This window comes from Oncorhynchus keta, chromosome 3 (genome assembly GCF_023373465.1).
Source record: "Oncorhynchus keta strain PuntledgeMale-10-30-2019 chromosome 3, Oket_V2, whole genome shotgun sequence".
NCBI lineage: Eukaryota > Metazoa > Chordata > Actinopteri > Salmoniformes > Salmonidae > Oncorhynchus > Oncorhynchus keta.
In genome coordinates, this window is record NC_068423.1 from 22,405,651 (window position 1) to 22,425,346 (window position 19,696).

Genomic DNA, 19,696 nt, shown 5'->3' on the forward strand with positions numbered 1-19,696 from the left:
GGTGAGAGGGGAGGACAGGACCATAGTAATGTCGGGAATGGAGTCAATGGAATGGTGAGAGGGGAGGACAGACCATAGTAATGTCGGAATGGAGTCAATGGAATGGTGAGAGGGAGGCAGGCTCATAGTAATGGCTGGAATGGAGTCAATGGAATGGTGAGAGGGGACAGGCCCTAGTAACCGGAATGAGTCAAACGGGATGAATGGAGTGAAATGGTGAGAGGAGGAATGGCTGGAATGGAGTGAATGGAATGGTGAAGGGAGGACAGGCCATAGCAACGTCTGAAGAATGAGCCTAACGGAACGGTGAGAGGAGGCAGGCTCATAGTACTGGCTGGGAAATGGAATGGTGAGAGGGAGGACAGGCTCAATAGTACTGGCTGGAATGGAGTGAATGGAATGGTGAGAGGAGGCAGGCTCATAGTACTGGCTGGAATGGAGTCAATGGAATGGTGAGAGGAGGACAGCTCATAGTAATGGCTGGAATGGAGTCAATGGAATGGTGAGAGGGAGGACAGGCTCAGTAATGTCTGAATGGAGTCAACGGAATGGTGAGAGGGGAGGACAGGCTCATAGTAATGGCTGGAATGGAGTCAATGGAATGGTGAGAGGGGACAGGCTCATAGTAATGTCTGGAATGGAGTCAATGGAATGGTGAGAGGAGGCAGGCTCATAGTAATGTCTGAATGGAGTCAATGGAATGGTGAGAGGAGGACAGGCTCATAGTAATGTCTGGAATGGAGTCAATGGAATGGTGAGGAGAGATGAGAGGGCTGGAATGGAGTCAATGGAATGCGTGAGAGAGGCCATAGTAATGGCTGGAATGGGAATGAATGGTGAGAGGGGAAGCCTCAAAGTAATGGAATGGAGTCAATGGAATGGTAGGGGAGGCAGGCTCATAGGCTGGAATGGAGTCAATGGAATGGTGAGAGGGGAGACAAACTCATAGTAATGGCTGGAATGGAGTCAATGGAATGGTGAGAGGGAGGACAGGACCATAGTAATGTCTGAGGAGTCAATGGAATGGTGAGAGGGGAGGCAGGCTCATAGTAATGGCTGGAATGGAGTCAATGGAATGGTGAGAGGAGGCAGGCTCATAGTAATGGCTGGAATGGAGTCAATGGAATGGTGAGAGGGAAGCAGGCTCATAGTAATGTCTGGAATGGAGTCAATGGAATGGTGAGGAGAAACAGAGCTCATAGTACTGGCTGGAATGGAGTCAATGGAGATAATGGTGGAGAGAGCAGGCTCATAGTAATAGCTGGAATGGAGGGAATGAGAGGGAAGCAGGCTCATATTAATAGCTGGAGATGGTGAGAGGAGGGCAGGCTCATAGTAATATCTGCAATGGAGTCAATGGAATGAAGGGGAGGCAGGCTCAATGGTGAGAGGAATGGAGAGGGGAGGACAGGCTCATAGTAATGTCTGAATGGAGTCAACGGAATGGGGAATGGAATCAGTCAACGGAAGGTATCAAACACATCAAACATGTTTCCCAGGTGTTTGATACCTTTCCATCTCACCCTTTCCATTATTATGAACGTCCTCCCCTAACCAGCCTCCTGTGGTTGCTAGCAATTGACGATTGACATTTCAACAGGCTGTTAAACAAACATACTAACTCTTAAGTCAGTCATGTAATGTGCATATACGAAGGAATGAAAATGTATGATTTAGGCTATATTATTATTAAGCTAAGTCTATAGCTGCAATTTGATCAATAAATTGTGAAGCATTTAGAGCGCACTGCAGACTGGCAGGAGCACTCATCATTTCAACAACATGTCCATACATTTCACATTTAAGTGGTATAAAATAACATTTAAAAACTATTATTTATAATTCAAAATAATAATGAAATGAAAAAATGCCTTATTAGGTTACACAGTGCCTTTGAATTCACTTTTAGAAACACGAGTTTGACCAGTCTACGTTTTGAGGATCATCAGTATGCATGCCTACAGTAGTTTGTTAATGTAGCCCTGGCAAATGTTCTTATAGTCCCACGCCTAATCACAGTCAACACAAATCTATTTTGTGACAACATTTGAAAATGATTGTTTTCCACATGAAGAAAGAATAACTGGTGATATGCGCTTGTTGTGTGAATATTTGTTTTTTCATATTTTCTCTAATCTATTGGCGATCAGATACTTCAGTCGTAACTGGCTCTGCTGCGCTCAGATTTACAGTTGAAGGAACAACTTTAGTATTGTTCAAACAGACTGTCGTCTTCTGAACAATAGCTGTGTAGACATAAACGTTTCAGGTGCAGCTAGCTGCATGCGCTCATTCACTGTCATGCTCTGTTGTGGTACTAAACAATATTCTGCTTGTCTGCACTCATGTAACAGTAGAACTGCATGAAATGCGTTTAGAAAAGACAAAACAATTCAAAGACCACAAATAAGATGATAAATTCACACAGTGGTCTGCCCGAACCCACAACCTTTGACTTCGTTGAAAAAGTAATGCTTACAAATGATTTTCTCAGGTATCCCTCCTTATAAATAATGTACAGTCCCCTTAGCGATGGAGACAAGTCACTGTTGTGTTAATAACCCCAGATATGTACGTAAAAGTGTCTCGCGCTCTGTCTGAATGGGCGTTGTAAACATTTACAATGAACTGCAACTACATTTGTAGAAAGTGGCAGCTGCTGAAGAGCACAGGACGGCTCATAATAATGGCTGGAACAGGGCGATGAATGCAGCATGGTTTCCATGTGTTTAGTGCTCATTTGATACCATTTACACTGAATGCTCAATACATTACCACGAGCCCGTCCTCCCAATTAAATTGCCACCAACCTCCTGTGGTAGAATGTCGACACTCAATTAATCTTCGTTAAAGAGTTTACCTTGCCTGCTAAAAATCATGCATGAAATGCAGCTTCTTGTTTTGAAAATTATACGTGATTTATTTTGTCACCTCTCATGGATGAACTCAATGAATGAAATACAGTGTAGGCTACTACATAGGGTACTATATATTGTGTTGTGTTTTTATATGTAATGCAAGACCCACGGGAGTGTGACTGGGGAAGAGTTCGATGACTGACGTCAGGAGAAGCCGAGAGGAGCAGAGGCAGCGAGCGCAGACCGATATCGCCAACGTTAACACACAACCTGCACCGGTGCGCTTCACTAGCAAATTAAACTGCTGCGTCTTTTACAACTTCTCCACCATAAACACAATACTGTTACAACAACGGGACGACATCGGAGAGGCTCTACGCGGCGCGATGAACCACAACAGTACTGTTAACCAGAACGTCAGTCTGCCCGCTCCAAACAGCGGCTCGGGGAGCATTGTGGATGAGCTGGTTATCACCTCCACTTTCGGGACCTTGTTGTCGGTCGTCTACATAGTCGGCGTGACGGGGAATGTGTACACTCTGGTAGTGATGTGTCATTCTATCCGCTTCGCCACCTCTATGTGCATCTCCATCATTAATCTAGCGCTAGCGGATCTCCTGTATCTCTCCACCATCCCGTTCGTGGTGTGCACCTACTTCCTCAAAGACTGGTACTTCGGAGATGTGGGCTGCCGCATTCTCCTCAGCCTGGACCTGCTCACCATGCACGCGAGCATCTTTACCCTCACTGTGATGTGCACGGAGCGATACCTGGCCGTCACCAAGCCCCTGGACACGGTCTGGCGCTCCAAGAGCTACCGCAAAGCCCTGGCCTGGGGGGTCTGGCTTCTCTCCCTGGTCCTCACCTTACCCATGACGGTCATGGTCACGGAGACCACCAAGAGCGCGCCCGACGGAGCAGTGAAGAGGATGTGCGCGCCAACCTGGGCACCCCGGGCGTATAAGATCTACCTGACCGTTTTATTTGGCACGAGCATCGTGGCGCCTGGAGTTGATTATCGGCTATCTGTATACAAAGTTAGCCGGCACTTATTTAGAGTCCCAGAAGAACTCAGTCGTCAACAAAAGGAACATGCGATCCCCGAAGCAGAAAGTCTTGGTAATGATTTTCACTATAGTTCTGGTGTTCTGGGCGTGTTTCCTTCCGTTCTGGATATGGCAACTGTTCCCGTTGTACCACAACAAACCGTTAAGCCTAGCCTCTAACACGCGCACCTGTATTAACTACCTGGTGGCCTGTCTCACCTACACCAACAGCTGCATTAACCCTTTCCTCTACACCCTCCTCACTAAGAACTATAGGGAATACCTGAAGAACAGACACAAGAGCTTCTACCGCTACACGTCGTCGTTTAAGCAGCGTACTCCCAGCTTGTATTCCTGCGGGAAGTCGGCATCCTCCTCGAATCAGTTTGAGTTTAACTCGGAGATCCTGGTGATGGGGACTGTGAGGGGACAGTGAGCGTTACAAAGGGAGAGTGTTTTTTTTAACCGCAACAGGTAAACAGTCTATCTATTATCGTCCCTTTACGAACGAATTATCAACCCTTTTACGCACCTGTCAAGAGCACACAAGTAATTTGCTAAGCTTTACATTGTGATATGGCTGGATATATTATGGTTGCTGTGTTATGCTAGAAAAAAAGCAATGTCAGCAACTCTGGTATGGTGATTTTATCAGACACACAAACAATACAACATTTTGATCCTAGTTGGATCTTTGTCAAGTAATACGCCTTATACATAGCAGCGGGAAGTAGGGGTGCTACAGCACCCCATGAAAAATCTCAATAACTAAATATATATTAACAAATAAATATTTATTTTGGGAAATAAATATTTTTTCACAAAAGTAGTGCACTGGGCCTTTAATAGTACTGTATGGACCTTTGGGGAAAAAAATTGCAGCCAAAAACAATTTCTGTTGTATTTTCCTTCCTTGCTTGCTTCCTTCCTCACTCCCTCCCTTCATTCTCTCATTCCTTCCTCCTTTCCTCACCTCCCCTCCATTTCTTTCTTTCTGTCCCTCAAGTTAGATATGACTGGACAGTGGACAGGTCAATCAGAGCCGTGTCAACTCAGGGCAGAGAGCGGTTTTACATTTTATTTTTACTCTGAATTTCTTGTGCTTTGTTCTACCTGACTTACTCCTGTTGTCTTTCACCGTGTATTATCCGTGGAGACAGTGAGGCAGGTCGACTCTAATAAGTACTTTCATTGAATACCACCAGGGAGGAAGACACACCGTGGAGGTGGAAGATACAGCTCAGCAGACTCAACAGACAGGTGAAGTGTAAATACAGAGGTAACTGCCAAAATAAACACCAACATGGTGTTTTAATAAGGCATTGGGCCACCACGAGCCAGAACAGCTTCAATGCACCTTGGCATAGGTTCTACAAGTGTCTGGAACTCTATTGGAGGGATGAGACACCATACTTCCACGAGAAATGTGGTGTTTTGTTGATGGTGGTGGAAAACGCTGTCTCAGGTGCCGCCCACAGAATCTCCCATAAGTATTCAATTGGGTTGCGATCTGGTGACTGACAACCAATGCATATGATTTAAAACATGCTCATTCAACCATTCAGAGACCACTCATGCCCTGTGGATGTGGGCATAGTAATTGGTAGCCAAAATAATGGCCTTCCCAGCATTTCTATACATAACCCTAAGCATGATGGGATGATAATTGCTTAATAAACTCAGGAATCACACCTGTGTAGAAGCACCTGCTTTCAATATGACTTTCTATCCCTCATTTGCTCAAATGTTCCCATTATGTTGGCAGTTACCTGTTGATCAGTAGACTGAGTCACACAGGAGTAAAAGCACTTCCTCTTTCTGCCCTGGATCATTGCTGTCTGTCTGTCTGGCTGAGAAGAACAGGGGGCAACTCAGTAGTGGAACATAGCTTCATATTCAAACTGTGTCATTCCCAGCTCATGAGACCAGCCCCAGGCCTGCTCAATGCATTACAGCAGAAGTCACTGCTGGAGTACACCTCTCTCCACACCCCATCTCAATATTGGTCATTTGAGTAGCGTAAAATAAAAATAAAGTGTACTATACCTGACATTCTATATAGCCTATCTGAAATAGCATGATGTTTACTGATCATAGCCTATCTCAAATAGCATGATGTTTACTGATCATAGCCTATCTGAAATAGCATGATGTTTACACAGTCATAGCTACTATCTGAAATAGCATGATGTTTTTGATCATAGCCTATCTGAAATAGCATGATGTTTACTGATCATAGCCTATCTGAAATAGCATGATGTTTACTAATCATAGCCTATCTGAAATAGCATGATGTTTAATGATCATAGCCTATCTGAAATAGCATGACATTTACTGATCATGATATGATTACTATCTGAAATAGCATGGCGTTTACTGATCATAGCCTATCTGAAATAGCATGATGTTTACTGATCATAGCCTATCTGAAATAGCATGATGTTTACTGATCATAGCCTATCTGAAATAGCATGTTTACTGATCATAGCCTATCTGAAATAGCATGCATGATGTTTGAAATGATCATAGCCTATACCTGGAAATAGCATGATGTTTACTGATCATAACCTATCTGATAGCATGATCTTTGTGATCATAGCCTATCTGAAATAGCATGATGTTTACTGATCATAGCCTATCACAATGCATGATGTTTACTGATCATAGCCTATCAAGCATGGCGTTTATGATCATAGCCTATCTGAAATAGCATGATGTTTACTGATCATAACCCTATCTGAAATAGCATGACGTTTACTGATCATAGCCTATCTGAAATAGCATGACATTTACTGATCATAGCCTATCTGAAATAGCATGACGTTTACTGATCATAGCCTATCTGAAATAGCATGATGTTTACTGATCATAGCCTATCTGAAATAGCATGACATTTACTGATCATAGCCTATCTGAAATAGCATGATGTTTACTGATCATAGCCTATCTGAAATAGCATGATGTTTACTGATCATAAAAAGCATGCACTTACTTGTTACATAGCTCTGATATAGAGCTAAATGTGAGAAATTATTTAGCATGTAATAAATCTTAAAATAAGTAATTCTGCTCCATAAGAGGTGATCATATTACAACCAATAATAAGGGCATGCGGGTTTTAGCCACGCTGGGGGTTTCGTTCTGCACCTTATTGGTACGTTTATTAATAACAACCTATGGGCTTTCCTCTCTTTCCTGCCCTCATCTCCTTCATTTGCACTAAGGTGAAGAAACTGTGTAGACCGTCCAGTCTTTATCCTCTGAGTGCAGATGGCTTCAGTAATACCTGACTGGTCGCTGTCTACTGTCATGTGGTGCTGAAGGTCAGAACATCGGGGGAAAAAATGGTATGACCGCTGGTCATGGTGCTGAAGGTCAGAACATCGGGGGAAAAAATGGTATGACCGCTGGTCATGGTGCTGAAGGTCAGAACATCGGGGGAAAAATGGTATGACCGCTGGTCATGGTGCTGAAGGTCAGAACATCGGGGAGAAAATGGTATGACCGCTGGTCATGGTGCTGAAGGTCAGAACATCGGGGATCAATGGTATGACCGCTGGTCATGGTGCTGAAGGTCAGAACATCGGGATAAACTGGTATGACCGCTGGTCATGGTGCTGAAGGTCAGAACTTCGAAAACACGCAGTATGGCCGCTGGCCATGGTGCTGAAGGTCGGAACTTCGGATCTCCGGTATGACCGATGGCCATGGTGCTGAAGGTCAGAACTTCGGAACACCAGTATGACCGCTGGCCATGGTGCTGAAGGTCGGAACTTCGGAACACCAGTATGACCGCTGGCCATGGTGCTGAAGGTCAGGACTTCGGAACACCAGTATGACCGCTGGCCATGGTGCTGAAGGTCGGAACTTCGGAACACCAGTATGACCGCTGGCCATAGTGCTGAAATCTACGTGTTTATTTTGGTTTGTTTTCATCGGGCCTTCTACACATCATCACAATTCTCCTTCTCCTGATCATATATCAGTGTTTCATTGATCATCAATGGATGATCATCCTATCAGGGTGTGCTCCAGAATTGATCTGACTGGATCAATATCTTTGTTTTATCCAATAGTTATGTATTTTACATTTTAAACTATTTATCAGGACAGGGAGTCTGTTCTAGTTGTGCTGTGCGCGTGGCAGCTACGATGGATAAATCATACCTCATGCTTCATGTACAGCACAGAATCTTGTTCAGTCCAATCTGCTTCATCAGGAACCGTATCAGTGTCACTTCACACCATCATCTGCCTTCACATCTCTACCTCCTCAAACTCTCTGCTCACCCACAGGGACTTTTCTGCCACTGAAAAGATGTTTTACTGTCCAAACAGTAAATAAATAAAAATGTAAAAACATACTTTTCTGTTTATGATACATTTTCGGGATGGGAAAACGCTTTCAGTGTAAATTTAATGACCAAAACCAGATATAAAAGAACCTAGAAAATAGAATGGACCTATATATTTTCCAATAATATACCTTTTGAGAACTAACAATCACCAAAATAGACAGTCAGGGAGAATTGAAAATGTCTAAAACCATTGAAGAAATGGCTTAAAAATGCTTATGTTTCTCTACACCGCCAAGATGGGGGCCTCTAAAATGTTTGTGTCCATGTGCTGACTTCACCCATTGCCACACCCCTTCCACACACACACACACACACACACCACCTAAGCCCCTTCTTGATAACCCCCCTGAAATAAAACATACACTTCCTTTCACACACGCATGCACACACAGGAACACTTTCTCTCTCTCTTTGAAGTACCCACTCCCCCTTATCTCTGGCTCTCATGCTCACCCTGACACTTCAGAAGACTCTCTCATTCGCATATGTCCTCACCGCTGAGGGAGGTCACAGCTGATAACTTATGACTCCCAGAATCAAACCCTAAACTGATTTAATGCATACTAATCATATGGAGATGACATCATATGACATCTGAAGCAGCTGCGTTAGAAAGCACCATATGTCAAGACCTGAACCCCCCCTACTAGTGGTCATTTACTATGGCAGACACTCCTGATGTCCTTTCATGAAACATGGATTAGCTTGTCAGATCGCTGAGTCAGGCGGTCAGAGAGAGAGGCAGCGGTCACTGTGCCACTTTACCTCACAGAGCCGCCTGGGGCACGCTCATCAATAATAATGATCCAAATGAGTCACAGAGACTAATATACTAGGCCAGCAGACACCACCGGAGCCTTGTTGAATGTTTCTCCGATGTCATACTCTCAGGTAGCGAGGTGTATTATCCCTATATACTACTTTTGATCAGGGCCAATAGAGGAATGGAGGGGGAAAAAAGTAATGCATTGGATAGGGAATAGGATGGTGTTTGGAGCGGAGTGGAGCAGAGCCGAGTGGCTGCCTATCCCCCATCTCTGTTTGTTATGGCGGAGCAGAGCCGAGTGGCTGCCTATCCCCCATCTCTGTTTGTTATGGCGGAGCAGAGCCGAGTGGCTGCCTATCCCCCATCTCTGTTTGTTATGGAGGAGCAGAGCCGAGTGGCTGCCTATCCCCCATCTCTGTTTGTTATGGCGGAGCAGAGCCGAGTGGCTGCCTATCCCCCATCTCTGTGTGTTATGGAGGAGCAGAGCCGAGTGGCTGCCTATCCCCCATCTCTGTTTGTTATGGAGGAGCAGAGCCGAATGGCTGCCTATCCCCCATCTCTGTTTGTTATGGCGGAGCAGAGCCGAGTGGCTGCCTATCCCCCATCTCTGTTTGTTATGGAGGAGCAGAGCCGAGTGGCTGCCTATCCCCATCTCTGTTTGTTATGGAGGAGCAGAGCCGAGTGGCTGCCTATCCCCCATCTCTGTTTGTTATGGCGGAGCAGAGCCGAGTGGCTGCCTATCCCCCATCTCTGTTTGTTATGGCGGAGCAGAGCCGAGTGGCTGCCTATCCCCCATCTCTGTTTGTTATGGGGGAGCAGAGCCGAGTGGCTGCCTATCCCCCATCTCTGTTTGTTATGGCGGAGCAGAGCCGAGTGGCTGCCTATCCCCCATCTCTGTTTGTTATGGCGGAGCAGAGCGCAGTGGCTGCCTATCCCCCATCTCTGTTTGTCATGGCGGAGCAGAGCCGAGTGGCTGCCTATCCCCCATCTCTGTTTGTTATGGAGGAGCAGAGCCGAGTGGCTGCCTATCCCCCATCTCTGTTTGTTATGGCGGAGCAGAGCCGAGTGGCTGCCTATCCCCCATCTCTGTTTGTTATGGCGGAGCAGAGCCGAGTGGCTGCCTATCCCCCATCTCTGTTTGTTATGGCGGAGCAGAGCCGAGTGGCTGCCTATCCCCCATCTCTGTTTGTTATGGAGGAGCAGAGCCGAGTGGCTGCCTATCCCCCATCTCTGTTTGTTATGGCGGAGCAGAGCCGAGTGGCTGCCTATCCCCCATCTCTGTTTGTTATGGCGGAGCAGAGCCGAGTGGCTGGCTATCCCCCATCTCTGTTTGTTATGGAGGAGCAGAGCCGAGTGGCTGCCTATCCCCCATCTCTGTTTGTTATGGCGGAGCAGAGCCGAGTGGCTGCCTATCCCCCATCTCTGTTTGTTATGGCGGAGCAGAGCCTAGTGGCTGCCTATCCCCCATCTCTGTTTGTTATGGCGGAGCAGAGCCGAGTGGCTGCCTATCCCCCATCTCTGTTTGTTATGGCGGAGCAGAGCCGAGTGGCTGCCTATCCCCATCTCTGTTTGTTATGGCGGAGCAGAGCCGAGTGGCTGCCTATCCCCCATCTCTGTTTGTTATGGCGGAGCAGAGCCGAGTGGCTGCCTATCCCCCATCTCTGTTTGTTATGGCGGAGCAGAGCCGAGTGGCTGCCTATCCCCCATCTCTGTTTGTTATGGAGGAGCAGAGCCGAGTGGCTGCCTATCCCCCATCTCTGTTTGTTATGGAGGAGCAGAGCCGAGTGGCTGCCTATCCCCCATCTCTGTTTGTTATGGAGGAGCAGAGCCGAGTGGCTGCCTATCCCCCATCTCTGTTTGTTATGGAGGAGCAGAGCCGAGTGGCTGCCTATCCCCCATCTCTGTTTGTTATGGAGGAGCAGAGCCGAGTGGCTGCCTATCCCCATCTCTGTTTGTTATGGCGGAGCAGAGCCGAGTGGCTGCCTATCCCCCATCTCTGTTTGTTATGGAGGAGCAGAGCCGAGTGGCTGCCTATCCCCCATCTCTGTTTGTTATGGTGGAGCAGAGCCGAGTGGCTGCCTATCCCCCATCTCTGTTTGTTATGGAGGAGCAGAGCCGAGTGGCTGCCTATCCCCGATCTCTGTTTGTTATGGCGGAGCAGAGCCGAGTGGCTGCCTATCCCCCATCTCTGTTTGTTATGGCGGAGCAGAGCCGAGTGGCTGCCTATCCCCCATCTCTGTTTGTTATGGAGGAGCAGAGCCGAGTGGCTGCCTATCCCCATCTCTGTTTGTTATGGCGGAGCAGAGCCGAGTGGCTGCCTATCCCCCATCTCTGTTTGTTATGGCGGAGCAGAGCCTAGTGGCTGCCTATCCCCCATCTCTGTTTGTTATGGCGGAGCAGAGCCATGTGGCTGCCTATCCCCATCTCTGTTTGTTATGGCGGAGCAGAGCCGAGTGGCTGCCTATCCCCCATCTCTGTTTGTTATGGAGGAGCAGAGCCGAGTGGCTGCCTATCCCCCATCTCTGTTTGTTATGGCGGAGCAGAGCCGAGTGGCTGCCTATCCCCCATCTCTGTTTGTTATGGCGGAGCAGAGCCGAGTGGCTGCCTATCCCCCATCTCTGTTTGTTATGGCGGAGCAGAGCCGAGTGGCTGCCTATCCCCCATCTCTGTTTGTTATGGCGGAGCAGAGCCGAGTGGCTGCCTATCCCCCATCTCTGTTTGTTATGGAGGAGCAGAGCCGAGTGGCTGCCTATCCCCCATCTCTGTTTGTTATGGCGGAGCAGAGCCGAGTGGCTGCCTATCCCCCATCTCTGTTTGTTATGGCGGAGCAGAGCCGAGTGGCTGCCTATCCCCCATCTCTGTTTGTTATGGCGGAGCAGAGCCGAGTGGCTGCCTATCCCCCATCTCTGTTTGTTATGGAGGAGCAGAGCCGAGTGGCTGCCTATCCCCCATCTCTGTTTGTTATGGCGGAGCAGAGCCGAGTGGCTGCCTATCCCCCATCTCTGTTTGTTATGGAGGAGCAGAGCCGAGTGGCTGCCTATCCCCCATCTCTGTTTGTTATGGAGGAGCAGAGCCGAGTGGCTGCCTATCCCCCATCTCTGTTTGTTATGGAGGAGCAGAGCCGAGTGGCTGCCTATCCCCCATCTCTGTTTGTTATGGAGGAGCAGAGCCGAGTGGCTGCCTATCCCCCATCTCTGTTTGTTATGGAGGAGCAGAGCCGAGTGGCTGCCTATCCCCCATCTCTGTTTGTTATGGCGGAGCAGAGCCGAGTGGCTGCCTATCCCCCATCTCTGTTTGTTATGGAGGAGCAGAGCCGAGTGGCTGCCTATCCCCCATCTCTGTTTGTTATGGTGGAGCAGAGCCGAGTGGCTGCCTATCCCCCATCTCTGTTTGTTATGGAGGAGCAGAGCCGAGTGGCTGCCTATCCCCGATCTCTGTTTGTTATGGCGGAGCAGAGCCGAGTGGCTGCCTATCCCCCATCTCTGTGTGTTATGGCGGAGCAGAGCCGAGTGGCTGCCTATCCCCCATCTCTGTTTGTTATGGAGGAGCAGAGCCGAGTGGCTGCCTATCCCCCATCTCTGTTTGTTATGGCGGAGCAGAGCCGAGTGGCTGCCTATCCCCCATCTCTGTTTGTTATGGCGGAGCAGAGCCTAGTGGCTGCCTATCCCCCATCTCTGTTTGTTATGGCGGAGCAGAGCCATGTGGCTGCCTATCCCCCATCTCTGTTTGTTATGGAGGAGCAGAGCCGAGTGGCTGCCTATCCCCCATCTCTGTTTGTTATGGAGGAGCAGAGCCGAGTGGCTGCCTATCCCCCATCTCTGTTTGTTATGGCGGAGCAGAGCCGAGTGGCTGCCTATCCCCCATCTCTGTTTGTTATGGCGGAGCAGAGCCGAGTGGCTGCCTATCCCCCATCTCTGTTTGTTATGGCGGAGCAGAGCCGAGTGGCTGCCTATCCCCCATCTCTGTTTGTTATGGCAGAGCAGAGCCGAGTGGCTGCCTATCCCCCATCTCTGTTTGTTATGGAGGAGCAGAGCCGAGTGGCTGCCTATCCCCCATCTCTGTTTGTTATGGCGGAGCAGAGCCGAGTGGCTGCCTATCCCCCATCTCTGTTTGTTATGGCGGAGCAGAGCCGGTGGCTGCTATCCCCCATCTCTGTTTGTTATGGCGGAGCAGAGGCAGTGGCTGCCTATCCCCCATCTCTGTTTGTTATGGCGGAGCAGAATTTTTAGTGGCTGCCCTATCCCCCATCTCTGTTTGTTATGGCGGAGCAGAGCCTAGTGGCTGCCTATCCCCCATCTCTGTTTGTTATGTGGAGCAGAGGCAGTGGCTGCCTATCCCCATCTCTGTTTGTTATGGCGGAGCAGAGCCAGTGGCTGCCTATCCCCATCTCTGTTTGTTATGGCGGAGCAGAGCCGAGTGGCTGCCTATCCCCATCTCTGTTTGTTATGGAGGAGCAGAGCCAGTGGCTGCCTATCCCCCATCTCTGTTTGTTATGGCGGAGCAGAGCCGAGTGGCTGCCTATCCCCTCTATCTCTGCTTGTTATGGCGGAGCAGAGCCGAGTGGCTGCCTATCCCCCATCTCTGTTTGTTATGGCGGGAGCAGAGCCGAGTGGGCTGCCCATCTCTGTTTGTTATCGGAGCAGAGACGAGTGGCTGCCTATCCCCATCTCTGTTTGTTATGGCGGAGCAGAGCCGAGTGGCTGCCTATCCCCATCTCTGTTTGTTATGGAGGAGCAGAGCCGAAAGTGGCTGCCTATCCCCCATCTCTGTTTGTTATGGCGGAGCAGAGCCAGTGGCTGCCTATCCCCCATCTCTGTTTGTTATGGAGGAGCAGAGCCGAGTGGCTGCCTATCCCCATCTCTGTTTGTTATGGAGGAGCAGAGCCGAGTGGCTGCCCATCCCCATCTCTGTTTGTTATGGAGGAGCAGAGCCGAGTGGCTGCCTATCCCCATCTCTGTTTGTTATGGCGGAGCAGAGCCAGTGGCTGCCTATCCCCATCTGTTTGTTATGGCGGAGCAGAGCCAGTGGCTGCCTATCCCCATCTCTGTTTGTTATGGAGGAGCAGAGCCGTAGTGGCTGCCTATCCCCCATCTCTGTTTGTTATGGCGGAGCAGAGCCGAAAGTGGCTGCCTATCCCCCATCTCTGTTTGTTATGGCGGAGCAGGACGAATAGGAAATTATAACGCAACGCATCTGCTTCAATTGTAAACACTGGGCTGCGCTTTAGCCAATTGAAGGCTTGTGGACTCATAGCGCTCCAGAAGACGCTGTCCAGCCCGTTACATACTCGAAGCAGGAATGAGAGACAGTTGGAGGTTTTACAGTTGGAGGTTTCTTTTAATGACATTAAAGGGAATGGAAACACTAGGATTTAGAATCTGCATGAGTCTATTTCCTAAAGTGTTTACATTCCCTTTAAGGAAATTAAACTGGACTTACTGTGCATTCGGAAAGTGCTCAGACCCTTGACTTTTTCCATGTTGTTACATTACAGTCTTACTCTAAAATGTATTAAATTGTTTTTTTTTTGCTCATCAATATATTACACAATACCCCATAATGACAAAAGAAAAACTGTTTTTGTCAGTTTGGCACACATGTATTTGGGGAGATTCTCCCATTCGTCTCTGCAGATCTTCATAGCTCTGTCAGGTTGAATGGGTAGCGCCGCTGCACAGCTATTTTCAGGTCTCTCCAGAGCTGTTCGATTGGGTTCACGTCCGGGCTCTGGCTGGAGCCCACTCAAGACATTCAGAGATCTGTCCCGAAGCCACTCCTGCTTTGTCTTGGCTGTGTGTGCTTTAGGGTCGTTGTCCTAAAGATAAGGTGAACCTTCGCCCCAGTTTGAGGTCCTGAGGGCTCTGGAGCAGGTTTCAAGGACCTCTCTGTACTCCGTTCATCTTTCCCTCTATCCTGACTAGTCTCCCAGTCCCTGCCACTGAAAAACATCCCACAGTATGATGCTGCCATCACATGCCACTGTATTGATGGTGCTAGGTTTCTCAGATGTGACTCTTGGCATTCAGGTCAAAGAGTTCAATCTTGGTTTCATTATGGTCTGAGAGTCCTTTTTGGCAAACCTGCTGGCTGTCATGTGCCTTACTGAGGAGTGGCTTCCGTCTGGCCACTCTATCATAAAGGCCTGATTGGTGGTGTTGAAGAGATGAAGTTGTCCTTCTGGAAGGTTCTCACATCTCCACAAAGGAACTCTGAAGCTCTGTCGGAAGACCATCAGGTTCTTGGTCTTCTCCTTGACCAAGGCCCTTTCTCCCCGATTTCTGTTTGGCCGGGTAGCCAGCTCTAGGAAGATACCAGGTGGTTCAAACTTCTTCCATGTAAGAATGATGGAGGCCACTGTGTTCTTACGGACGTTCAAAGCTGTATAATTGTTTTGATATCCTTCCCCCAGATCTGTGCCTCGACACAATCCTGTCTTAGAGCTCTACAGACAATTCCTTCAAACCTCATTGCTTGTTTTTTTCTCTAATATGCAGGTCAACTGTGAGACCTTATATAGACAGGTGTGTGCCTTTCCAAATCATGTCTAATCAATTCAATTTACCACAGGTCGCCTTCAGGATGCACCTGAGCAGGATGCACCTAAACAGGATGCACCTGAGCTCAGTTTAGAGTCTCATAGCAAAGGGTCTGAATACTTGTGTAAAATAAGTATTACTGATTTTTTTTTAATGAATTTGCAAACATAACCTGTTTGTCGCTTTGTCATTTTGGGGGTATTGTGATGTCATTATGGGGTATTATGATGTCATTATGGGAGTATTAGATGTCATTGTGGGGTATTATGATGTCATTATGGGGTATTGTGATGTCATTATGGGGTATTGTGATGTCATTATGGGGTATTGTGATGTCATTATGGGTATTATGATGTCATTATGGAGTATTGTGATGTCATCATGGGGTATTATGATGTCATTATGAGGTATTATGATGTCATCTGTGGGGGTGTGTGATGTCATTATGGGGTACTATGATGTCATTATGGGGTATTAATGATGTCATCATGGGGTATCGTGTGTAAATTGATGATGAAATCCATTTTAGAATAAGGCTGTAACGTAACAAAATGTGGAAAAGTCAAGGGTGTAAATAGTTTCCGAATGCACTTTATGTTTATCTTCCACTTTAGGGTCAAATAACCGCAAGAATGTTTTCATGGAACATTTTCAGCCACGGATGGAGCTAAATCTAAATTAAGTTGAGATTTTATTATGGAGAAATGATCAATAGAGATTCATGAAAAAATCTTTTGAAAACACAGCAATGTGGACAGCTGCTTTCGAGCAGGGTGGTGATGAGTGGCCTTCAGTGTCCAGTCTGAACAGTCAGAATTTCAATGTTGTGTTTATTAATTCAACCTTATGTTATCTTGGTATTGATCCAAAGTCCTGTGTAGGGACACATTGAACAAAGCATTTTCAAAAACACTCTTCAAACGTGACTATTGGATGTTAACTACTGAATCCCACAGGTTTTCTGTGTGACAACGTGGTAGATGTTTTTATCTCTATGGTGTCCTCAACTGGTTTTGTTACCGAGAAAGATCAATTCAACAGACTTACCTGTAGGGCTCCCTGGTGTGAACCACAATTGTTATGCTACTTCACCGCCTCATGTCTAACTCTGCACTTTCCACGGTTTCTTTCACAGTTTACTTAACATGTTTTTCCATCGTATTGTTTCTTTCTTCGGTCCTAATTTCATCCTCCATCCTCCCTCCCTCCTCTCATCCGTCTCTCCACAGAGAGGATAGCTAGCTCTAAGGCCCCATATGAAGTGCCTGTGGGGATGGGTTACACGCCTGCTCTCGTGCACTAATGAAAAGCACTTCTATCCCCTAAACAGAGCTTAAGGAGAAGATTTGTAGGTTCTGCGTCTCAGTGAAAACTCACTAACTAGCTTTTCACAAAAATGTGTATAACAAATACTGAAACGTGCAGTTCTTTTCAATCATCCCTGTATTGATGTTTTCAACATGGCTTCCTGACAAGACAACAAACTGGATTATGAATATGCATCTGTTGTCAAGACGGACGGACAGAACGGCTCTGATTGAGGATGAAATAAACTGACAAGATGGGGAGCAGACTGAGGATTTAGCGATCAAGTTAAGACATAATGGGATTTAAACCGTGCCAACAAAGCTTACTGGTCTGTGTGCCAGCCTTCTGCTACTCAGCCAGACAGATAGCTCCTGGGCCACAGAAAGTTGAGTGGTACCTTCATTGAGGGAGATTGGGCTCGGGATACTGGCTGGGCCCATCTACACCTCAACAGAGCAAATGGTCCTCAGACCTACACCTCAATAGAGTAAATGGTCCCAGATCTACACCTCAACAGAGTAAATGGTCCCAGACCTGCACCTCAGCAGAGTAAATGGTCCCAGGCCTACACCTCAACAGAGTAAATGGTCCCAGACCAACACCTCAATAGAGTAAATGGTCCCAGGCCTACACACTCAATAGTGTAAATGGTCCCTGGCCTACACCTCAACAGAGTACATGGTCAGAGGGCCTACACCTCAATAGAGAAATGGTCCCAGACCTACACCTCAACAGAGTAAATGGTCCCAGGCCTACACCTCACTAGGTAAATGGTCCCAGGCCTGCACCTCAATAGAGTAAATGGTCCCAGGCCTACACCTCAATAGAGTAAATGGTCCCAGGCCTACACCTCAATAGAGTAACTTGTCCCAGGCATACACCTCAATAGAGTAAATGGTCCCAGGCCTACACCTCAACAGAGTAAATGGTCCCAGGCCTACCTCAACAGAGTAAATGGTCCCAGGCCTACACCTCAATAGAGTAAATGGTCCCAGGTCTACACCTCAATAGAGTAAATGGTCCCAGGCCTACACCTCAATAGAGTATTAAGAAATGGGTCCCAGGCCTACACCCAGGCCTCAACAATAGAGTAAATGGTCCAGGCCTACACCACATCAACAGAGTAAATGGTCCCAGGCCTACACCTCAATAGAGTAAATGGTCCCAGGCCTACACCTCAATAAGTAAATGGTCCCAGGCCTCAATAGAAATGGTCCCAAATGGTAAATGGTCCCAGGCCTACACCTCAACAGAGTAAATGGTCCCAGGCCTACACCTCAACAGGCCTAGTAAAATGGTCCCAGGCCTACACCTCAATGGGTAAATGGTCCCAGGCCTACCTCAATAGAGTAAATGGTGCCTCAAATAGAGTAAATGGTCCCAGGCCTACACCTCAATAGAGTAAATGGTCCCAGGCCTACACCTCAACAGAGTAAATGGTCCCAGGCCTACACCTCAATAGAGTAAATGGTCCCCAGGCCTACACCTCAGCAGAGTAAATGGTCCCAGGCCCTGCACCTACACATCAATGGAGTAAATGGTCCCAGGCCTACACCTCAATAGAGTAAATGGTCCCAGGCCTACACCTCAATAGAGTAAATAAATGGTCCCAGGCCTACACCTCAATAGAGTAAATGGTCCCAGGCCTACACCTCAATAGAGTAAATGGTCCCAGGCCTACACCTCAATAGAGTAAATGGTCCCAATATGATAAATGGTCCCCAGGCCTACCTCAACAGAGTAAATGGTCCCAGGCCTACACCTCAATAGAGTAAATGGTCCCAGGCCTACACATCAATGGAGTAAATGGTCCCAGGCCTACACCTCAATGGAGTAAATGTCCCAGGCCTACACCTCAATAGAGCAAATGGTCCCAGGCCTACACCTCAGCAGAGTAAATGGTCCCAGGCCTACACCTCAACAGAGTAAATGGTCCCAGGCCTACACCTCAATAGAGCAAATAAAGTCCCAGAGCCTACCTCAATAGAGCCAAATGGTCCCAGGCCTACACCCCAATAGAGTAAATGGTCCCAGGCCTACACCTCAACAGAGTAAATGGTCCCAGGCCTACACCTCAATAGAGTAAATGGTTGAAGGCCTACATCAACAGAGTACGACGGTACCTATGCTTTTGTCCTTTCCTTAATCGGCATTGAAATAACAGCACAGGTTGATTAATATGGCGGATGCATTTTTCTGTCAATTAGTGCACAAAAGGTACAAGATAAAGAAGATGAGTCTAATAAGTAGGATGCAGCCTGTTTAGAATGTACAGTCTTCTATGTATTGATTATCAACTGACTTGTCACAGAATGACATTTGAGTTGGTTAGATTCCATGGTTGTGGGAGTGGTAGGGACCCACATGACACAACCATGAAGTTGATTATCAATATGTTGATATTTGGACTATAAAAGTGAATCTTTGGGAAATGTGCAGGAATTTCTGCTTTTTGAATTATGCCAACTGGCCTGCACTTAGAAGGCCCCTGAAAGAGCGTTATTTCTCCCTCTAATGGAACAGATCTGTATGCATATTCATGACTCCTCCGTGTCACTATCTGACACGCTCATTCATCTTTCCCCGGTAAGATTTGATCTCAAATTGTTTGGGAGTAAGTGGATTGGAGGGGTGAAGAATGAAGAAGGGATGCTGATTCATTAAGGGGAGAAGGCTTCATAAACAGATGCTTGAACCATGTCCCTAGCTTGAGATTGGAAACACTGTGTCTTGTCCTGAGCGTCTGGGCGTAAAATGGGAAAAGGCACGGCTTCTTTAAAGAACTTAATGTGTTTCATAAAGCTAAGGGTGAGTCATAAGCCCA

The 19,696-nt window shown here is 47.4% G+C and overlaps 2 pseudogenes; both read left to right on the forward strand.

Annotated features, from left to right (window-relative positions):
- LOC118375223 (voltage-dependent T-type calcium channel subunit alpha-1G-like) overlaps nucleotides 1-19,696 on the forward strand; it is a 346,606-nt pseudogene that overhangs the window by 60,531 nt on the left and 266,379 nt on the right.
- LOC127915012 (urotensin-2 receptor-like) lies at nucleotides 2,879-4,440 on the forward strand (annotated as a pseudogene).